Here is an 8,505-nt window from a genome sequence, read left to right on the forward strand (position 1 = left end):
CGTTTGTTTAATTTATGTTTTTGCAGAGAGACTACAGTCTCACTAGTAGTTCCACGTGGACTTCGACGTTTAGCTTGCTACCTCAGCTACGATCTTGTGCCCTCGACAGGGTCTTGTAGATAGTCAGACTTCTCAGCCTTTTCATTTTTAGTTGTCTGTACTCAGACAAGTTAAGCTTCCGCATGTGCTTATTGCTTCTATGAATTGAATGTTGGGTCATTAGACCCATGTTTGTAATATCTGGCTCCTCAAAGCCTAATGAATAAATACTTTGAGTCGTAGAGTTTTGTTGTGATGCCATGTTGTATTTGCACATATCGAGCATATTGTATGTATGTTAATGAAATGCTTGGTATGTGTGGGATCTGACAACCAAGTTGTTTATTCTTGGTAGCCTCTCTTACCGGGAAATGTCTCCTAGTGCTTTCACTGAGCCATGGTAGCTTGCTACTACTCCGGAACACTTTGGCTGGCCGGCATGTGTCCTTCTTCGTTCCTGTGTCTGTCCCTTTGGGGAATTGTCACGTGTTGTTCCTTGAAGTCCTTGTAGCTTGCTATGACTTGGGTTCATACGTTGATGACTGACACGTTCGTTGCTGGGTCCACTACACCACGGTCAAGTTTTGGCGACACATCTATCTGTTGGCATATGGTACCTTTGCCGACACATAACTTGAAGCTAACACATATGCTGACAAAAGATAAAAGAGTCGGAGGACTTGCTGTGGGCAAAGGTATTGCCGACAGAAGTTCACTTGCCGACACTTTTCTAGTTGGCATACACCCTATCTACGCCGACACATGGTCTGTCTATGTACCCCACATACGCCGAGGCATGGTCTGTCCATGTACACCCTACCTATGCCGACAGATGGTAAGTCAGCATACACCCTACCTATGCCGACACTTAGTATGTCTAGCAAGGTCTTTAGCATTGCTGACACATGGTTTGTCTAGTTATGGGTGTACTTCTACCTACACTTTTTCTACATGGCTAGAGGTGTACCTTTGTTGACAGTTTCTCTGTTGGAATGTTTTTCCCAACAAATAAATTGTCGATAAGATGGTGTGCAGCCAAAACAACAATTGGATGCTGCTCAAATTGAAATATTATACAATGCTCAAATGTTATACACAAACAGGATCAAGATGAACACATATTGCACAAGCATTGATAATATGTTCAAAAACATACATGTATTGATCATAAGTTCAAAAACAGGACAATCTTGACAAAGCAAAGTTTGGCCATTTGGACCACCATCTACAAAACACAAGCCACATAAAAGGACCACTATTTGTTGTTCTAAAGGAGTTCAAACACTAAATGGTCCAGAACAAAGTCACACCCATAAGCACAAGATATATGCTCCAAATCAGTTGAAGCACCAAATGGTCCAGAACAGACATAAGATTCATGATCGCAAGTTAGCTGGTCCAAAATACTGCAAACAGCCAAATGCTGTCGAACAGTCCGAAGTATCACATCCATGCGCAGTAGATGGTTGAGTACCTGAAAATGAATGGTCAAATTCTCATATGTTCACTCCAACGATTCTGTGCACTTCAAAGTTTGAAAATATATGTCAAAAACAAATGTAGTCGTATGTTGTCTAATGAACTAGAATTAAAATGTATAGCTTGAGACCAAAAAAAACTGTAGTATGTGAAGTTCTGTAAATGTCATGTGATCTTTAGATTGTGACAATCAAAGTGTTAACACCAAACTGATAGACGTATGCTAACTACTAAGCAATCTATATGAGCATCAGATTACGTCATGTGATTTCATATTTTTAATTTTAAAACTGCAGTATGTGGAGTTCATTTTTATATACAAGACACAAAAATGTTATCTAGTGATGCTATAATTTCACAAATATGTTTTACAATTTCAGATACACTGAAGTGTTATGTGTGACACATTTTCCTCGCTTGCCATTTGGTTTACTCTGACGTACGATAGTTAATCCTTGTACTAGTGTTCTTAGTTCAATATTATCTGATCGATAAACTAGCTAAATGACAGGAAAATCAGTCTTGGAGCATTTGTGTGTTCATCAAAAATGAAAAGGGTTCCACAAGAGAACTATGGAAAATGGTTCATGGGTTGTACATATTATGTGTAAATCAAATGATAACATACTCGCATTGCATGTTTCTTATGCAAACTATTTTAGTTCATAGGCTGCTTCTTCCACCGCACGTTGCTCTGAAAAGTGTGAAGACATGTATCAACCACCCTATGAAGACGAAAACTATGTTTAATAATATAGATAACTCGGCTGATCCTAAATCAAATTAGAAAGTAAGCCAAGGGACTGCAAGTTATGTCCTTGGTAAGTTTATTGTATGAACTTTTCAAATGCACAAAGGATTTTCAGGTAATATTAGTCCATCACCAGAACAAACACGAATATCTCACAAAAGTACCATGTACGAACATTATTAAGATTTAAGTACTGCCTTATTCTTGAACTAGATCATCATTATTATGGTTGAACTTCTTGTATCTTCCTACTGCTTACAATCAGAATGGGATTGATAGGCTATAATTAGTTATAAATATGCTCAACCCACAAATTAGCCATCTTTCCCATTTTAAGCAGACATGTTAGCATTAACTAGAAGATTTCGTCAACTATATTAATATATGTGATAGCAAATAATGTACTAAAGTGGAAGCGATGCAAGTATTAGTGCATCAAATGGTGATTCTGACTCTAAGAAGATATTTTCAATACACAAAAAACGACGAGTTGGTACAATCTAGAAACACATTTATAGTGTATCAAGTTTGTTTTCTGCCTCCAGTTCAATTTAACTGCTGCCAGAAATATAAGATAGATGCCATATGAAACCAAAAAAAGGAAAATGCTACCAGCAAGTACGGAAAAAGGAGGATCGACACCTGAAACCAAAACTCCCTTTGGTTACTTGTATCTTCTATATACTTGAGTTACTATCTGCTAAAAGGGGCATTTTCATGAATATTGGAACAACTGCATGATCTGGTTGATAGTACGTATGAGATAAATGGCCAATCATTGCAGAAATATAATTGGGGAGGGCAAGTAAAGATAGCGGGCTAGCTGACAAATATTCAAAATACTACGCCCGCTTTAGAGAGCGGTCTTATGAAAGTTTACAGAGGGAGTACAAATGAGGGAAGCATCATTACCTTCTCAAGACTTCCAAATTTATGAGATATAAGAAATTTCAGCACCCATCGTCTGGCAACCTAGCAAGCTTTAAAAAAATTGGAGTGGATTCCTGTCAGGCTGATGGCCATGTCAAAGTACCATGTGTAGCATGAAGATGGACCAGGCATAAATTGCAGATTAGAAGACTCATCAAAGAGTGAACACTTGTTGCAGGATCAGGCAGACACACCATTGATGCCGTGTATGAGGGAGAAAACATAGCAGCCACAAGTGGTGCATTTTGTCAACAACAGATGCAGTGTCGTGAGATCTAACAAAAACACCGGTGGAAAGAATTCAAATCAATTCCTATTTTGTAGTCAAGGAAACAAATAGAAGTATAATAGAGCACACATAATTCCACAATGCAAATAGGATGGGAAAACAGATCATACTACTAAGTGATGAAACTTTAAGCTTACAATTTGATAATTTATAGTTGGAAATTTTTCCAATGAGAATATTTCACTTCAGACCTTTGACTGTGCAACTGACGTTTTTGTAGTGAGTTATATACCTATCAAACCTGCTACAAACTGGGTTAGAATCTAATTTTGTCCCAAAATTTTGAAACCAACCCGGCCATATATAGCATCAACGAGAGCTTCTAGCCTACATGCTAGCTACAAAAAGAGGTGGTACTCCAGAATTATTATTTATTATAGCAATATCGTTAGTATAGCTGGTTACACATATATCTGATTAACTCATGATGCTGATGCAGACCTAGAATTCAGAAACTTGAATGCTTAGAATTCAGGAACTAAAGTACCATGTCAATCTAGCCATCGATCGAGCCAAAGAATTACAAAATAAAACAAGGTATGATTGCTTTGCTTGTCAGTAGTATACGTATCCAACTAATAACCACTGTAATACTACACACTCTTCTTACACAAAAAGATGCTGATTAAGTGAGAAGGGATCAGGTTATGCTTCTTTCTTTCTTTTTTGCCGGGAGGACCAGGTTATGCTTCAGATCAACAACATGTCCAAACCACTCCACAACAACTAACAATGGTACAACTCTCAAGTTACAGCAAACTAGCAGTTCGATCTACTAGAGACACATGGTGGTACTCACGGTTGGAAAAACAAGAACAAAGAAAACAAATTGGGGATCCCACCATCAGTGCTTACCTAGTAACACCCACTCCCTCCAGCCCGAGGTGCAAGGCGATGATGGACGGAGTTGTCGGAGGCTGTGACTCCAAGGAAGGGAGTAAGGGATGGGGTCGGGGACTCGGGGACGTGGAATGGGATTGGGGTTGGGGGCGGTGGACGGACGGATCTTGGGGACGGATCTCATGAGCCTGGAGATGGAGCCCAGCAGCAGAGGGCAGAAGTCAAACAGTAGCAGGGCCGACAGCAGCGGCAGCCCGAAGATGGAGCTCCGGCGGCAGCAAGAGCCCAGATATGGAGCCCCGCAGTAGCAGGTGCGGAAGCAGTGGGAGCCCAGAGATGGATCCCGGCAGCCACAGGACGGGGATTGACGATGACGTCGGCTGGACGTTGGGGGAGGGGGTTGTGCGCGGACAGCGACTGGATGGACAGCGCGAGGACGGCGCCTCGATATAGGTCTGGAGCTCAGGGGATTGAGTACGGCGGATTGAGGACGGGGTGGAGTGTGAGGCCGGCGGCGGGGGAGTGCGAGCTCCGGGACGGGGGATTGAGGACTGGGTGGAGCGCGAGGCCGGCGGTGATGGTGGCACAGGATTGGATCGAGCGTGACGGCGGCGACAGCAGGCACAGGTTAGGGTTGGGTTCGATTTGGGGTATTTTGCACGGGGGAAGGGTATTTTCCACTGAGGATTTTTTCCAACGAACAGTCGAAAATTTCGCTCACGCGCGGAAACCTCGCGCCAGGTTTCTAACCTTCTGACGATTGACACGTGTCCACCTACACCAACACTTAATATGAATGCGTATACCCTACCTACATCGACACATTTTAGGTTGCTAAATACGTAGCTACGTCGATTGAAAAACTGTTAAAGTCAACATATATGCCGACACATAGCACGTTATTAAGCAATTGCTGACAGACACGTTGTCGCTTTGTGGTTGCCGACACTTAGTGTGTCAACAGTGATATACCTTTGCTGACACTTGATACGAAGACAAAAGTTAAAAGCTACGCAGACAGATAGTTTGTGAAGATTAGTTGACCTTTGCCAACAGAAGTGTGTCACCTAAGCTCTACCGTGGTGTAGTGGTCATGTATGCCTTTCCCAGTAAATAAGTGCCACTTTGGATTCATGACCAGTCATGTCGGCCCGGGTTCTCTATCATATGGATGCTAGCGACACAATCATATACATGAGCAAAAAGGTGCAAAACGGTCCTGGGCTAGGTAAGGTAGCACCCGTGGGAATACTGTGCGTGAGGCCGCACAGTGATATGATGTGTTACATGATAGATCGGTGTGACATAGGATCGGGGTCCTGATAGCTTTGGTATTAGAGCCTGACTGCCTGTAGGATTACCAAGCCAAACTGGTCGAAGTTGAGTCTAGAAATGCTTTAGTTATATAAGGGAATTGATTATGGAAGGGAACGTAAGGCTCTTTTTACTCCTTAATCTTATGCCCTATGATTTGAGTCACCCTCTTCTCTTCTACGGGGATTAAGAGCTAGGCTTCTCATCTTTCTATCAGGATCAAGTGTTACTAATCCGTAGACATATAGGATTGATGGATTCAGCACTCAGTTCAGTTCCTACTACTTCCTTGTGTTGACAGTTGGTCTCAGAACCTTGATGTTGAGTTGTTATGCCACCATTTTGAAGAATGTCTCAAATCATTTTGAGCATTTACAGCCGTTAGGCTATCCGAGCCATCCCAGGTTTCTAAATAGTCTGATGCATTTGCAAATCCCTTCTTTTCGTTCTCGATGTTCCTTTGGGCTAGATTAACCACACTAAATGTCGAGTTGAGGTACTCTGTTGCCTCGGCGTGTACGTTAAAGCAATTATTACGACCCTAGGAGTCTTAGAGAACCACTCAGTAATCTAGCAATGCTTTGTATCCCCGGTGTGATGATTCTGGCCATCATTCTCGAAAGCATCCCGTGATGTTATTAGTTAGTAGGTATTCTCTTCCTTGGTTCTTGACCAAAGAGTCACCCTACTTACCTCCTGTTGATAGTTTTTGCCTTTAGGATATTAGTAACCTTTGTGATAGTCCTCAAGGTCCATGGTATATCATTCTTCCAATACCATGAACCATCATGGAAAAAGTTCTCCTGAACCAAAAGATCACAATGAGAGTGCTCTTGATGAGTTCTCTATTCTATATTGTGACTCTGCCAGATCTACTTTTCCGCATGGGTTATACGGAGGAAACATGTTGAACATGTTCGACATACTAATCTATGCATCGACAACACAGAAAATCGTGTGTTCCTTTGAGTTGTCCCTCTTTAGTTGTTTTCTGACCTTCATCTATCAATTGACAGTCAAGAGTATGAGTGCATTAGTTCATCGATGCCTATTATTCTTGTGGTCCGTCAAGCCATTCTACTCCGGAATGACTAGAAGAAACAAACTCTAGTACCTCGTCCATCTCCAGGATTGGGTCAAGGTAGTTGTGCTCCGCAGACCATAATGCCATTGCAGCTTCTGATCTGTTCTACCCTAGAGTATTACCCCTTTATGTCAGGATTGTCATGAGAATTGCACCATCTCTTATGAATTCTTGATGTAGTGATACTTCTCGCCATCATTGTTCATTCCTCGGTCTCGTGTTGTTGTAACCGAAATGCCGACAGGTGAACTGTGATGTGTGAAATCAATACTCCTAGCAACCCCGTTGCTTGGTAGCTAACGGACAATAATTTCATTCTTAGTGTGTTGGTTACTAAATTATCATTGTAAGATTGATCGTGTTATCTAGTCCATTTTCCCTGGTGCACTCCTAGATCAATGAGATTGGATTGTGTCAATCCATCACTCTCTTGATCACATTGTTTTTGCATGAAAAGCAAGACTGTTCTCGAGCTTAGTAACAAACCGATGGTTCGTGCTTTTCCGAATATATCCTCGGAACTGTTACCAGGTTGCCACCTGACTGCTATGTTGAACTCGTGATCAAGTTGGTTTCCCTTAAAACCAACCCTTCACCAAGAATCTATGTTGGATACCCCTGAGCTAGTTGGTTAAACTAAACAACTACTTGGAGAGTTGGAAGATAAAAGCTTTGCCTAACTTAGCTCGTTCTGTAGGGATATCCTTATGTTTGTGTTTGTGCGTTGAAGAAAGATGATATTTTTATCGAAAGATCCTCGTGATCAACTGTTGGAGCTGTTGTCTTATCCAATATTTGATTTGGGTATGTGTAACGCCCATGATGCGGCTATATTTCCCAAAACGGAGCCACGGATGCAGGCTTCTGGCCTCATGAAGTATGCAAAAAAAAATACTGGGAGAGAGGGAAAAAGTCAACCCTTAGATCTAGGGTTCGTCCGAGCACGTCTCCCGAGGATGACCGGAGATGAAACTGCGGCGGCCGGAGCTTCGCGGGGGTTCGCCGGAGAGGAGATGGCCGGCCAGAATGGGTAGGACCGTCCGGATCCGGAGCCGGGGCAGCGCACGGCGGCGAGTGGCAGCGAGGCGCGGCGGGCGACGGTGGTGCGGCGGGGAGGCGAGGCCGAGGTGGCGGTGGCCGGCGATGAGGGCGGCAGCCGGAGCGGAGGCTCGCCGGCGCGGGAGAAGAGACGGGGCGGCGCGATCGGGAGAGGCGCAGCCCGGTTCGGCCCGTGTGCGGGCCGGCGATGGGCCCCGTGGGCTCGGTGGCGCGGCGATGTGGGCACACGGGCGGCAGCGAATCAGACGACGCCACGTGGCGGCGGACTGCTGGAACGGACACGTCCGGACGGCGGGATTTCGTCCGGCGGCGCGAGGAGGTGGAGAGGTTAGGGTTTTGTCCGGAATTTTTGGGGGGAGGTCTATATTTATAGGTAGAGGGAGCTAGGAGGCTCCAAATTGAGCATGGTTTGCGGCCACGCGATTGTGATAGAATGGCCTAGGTGATGGAGGGGGTTTTGGTGGGTTTTGGGCCACTTTGGAGGGGTGTTGGGCTGTAACACACACGAGGCCTTTTTAGTCCCTCGGTTAACCGTTGGAGTATCAAACGAAGTCCAAATGGCACGAAACTTGACAGGCGGTCTACCGGTAGTAAACAAAGGCTGCTTGGCAAGTCTCGGTCCGATCCGAAAACGTTTAACACCCACACACAAAAGGAGGTAGAAAGGGACACCGGAGGACATAGGAGCGCCGGAATGCAAAACGGACAACGGGGTAAATG

At 44.0% G+C, this 8,505-nt stretch overlaps 1 long non-coding RNA gene across 4 annotated transcripts; it reads right to left on the reverse strand.

Moving 5' to 3' along the window:
- Positions 1–1,102: 1,102 nt before the first annotated feature.
- LOC119354414 lies at positions 1,103–4,993 on the reverse strand. 4 transcript variants are annotated; one of them, XR_005170884.1, is made up of 5 exons: positions 4,344–4,993; positions 3,394–3,474; positions 3,182–3,249; positions 2,147–3,011; positions 1,103–1,513 (listed from the first exon to the last, which is right to left on the reverse strand). It is a non-coding gene; the product is annotated as an uncharacterized LOC119354414 (long non-coding RNA). The 4 variants fall into 4 exon arrangements; XR_005170883.1 differs by having other exon boundaries at positions 2,147–2,966; positions 3,182–3,474; XR_005170882.1 differs by having other exon boundaries at positions 3,182–3,474.
- Positions 4,994–8,505: the final 3,512 nt, after the last annotated feature.

This window comes from Triticum dicoccoides, chromosome 2A, assembly GCF_002162155.2.
Source record: "Triticum dicoccoides isolate Atlit2015 ecotype Zavitan chromosome 2A, WEW_v2.0, whole genome shotgun sequence".
NCBI classification, from domain to species: Eukaryota; Viridiplantae; Streptophyta; class Magnoliopsida; order Poales; family Poaceae; genus Triticum; species Triticum dicoccoides.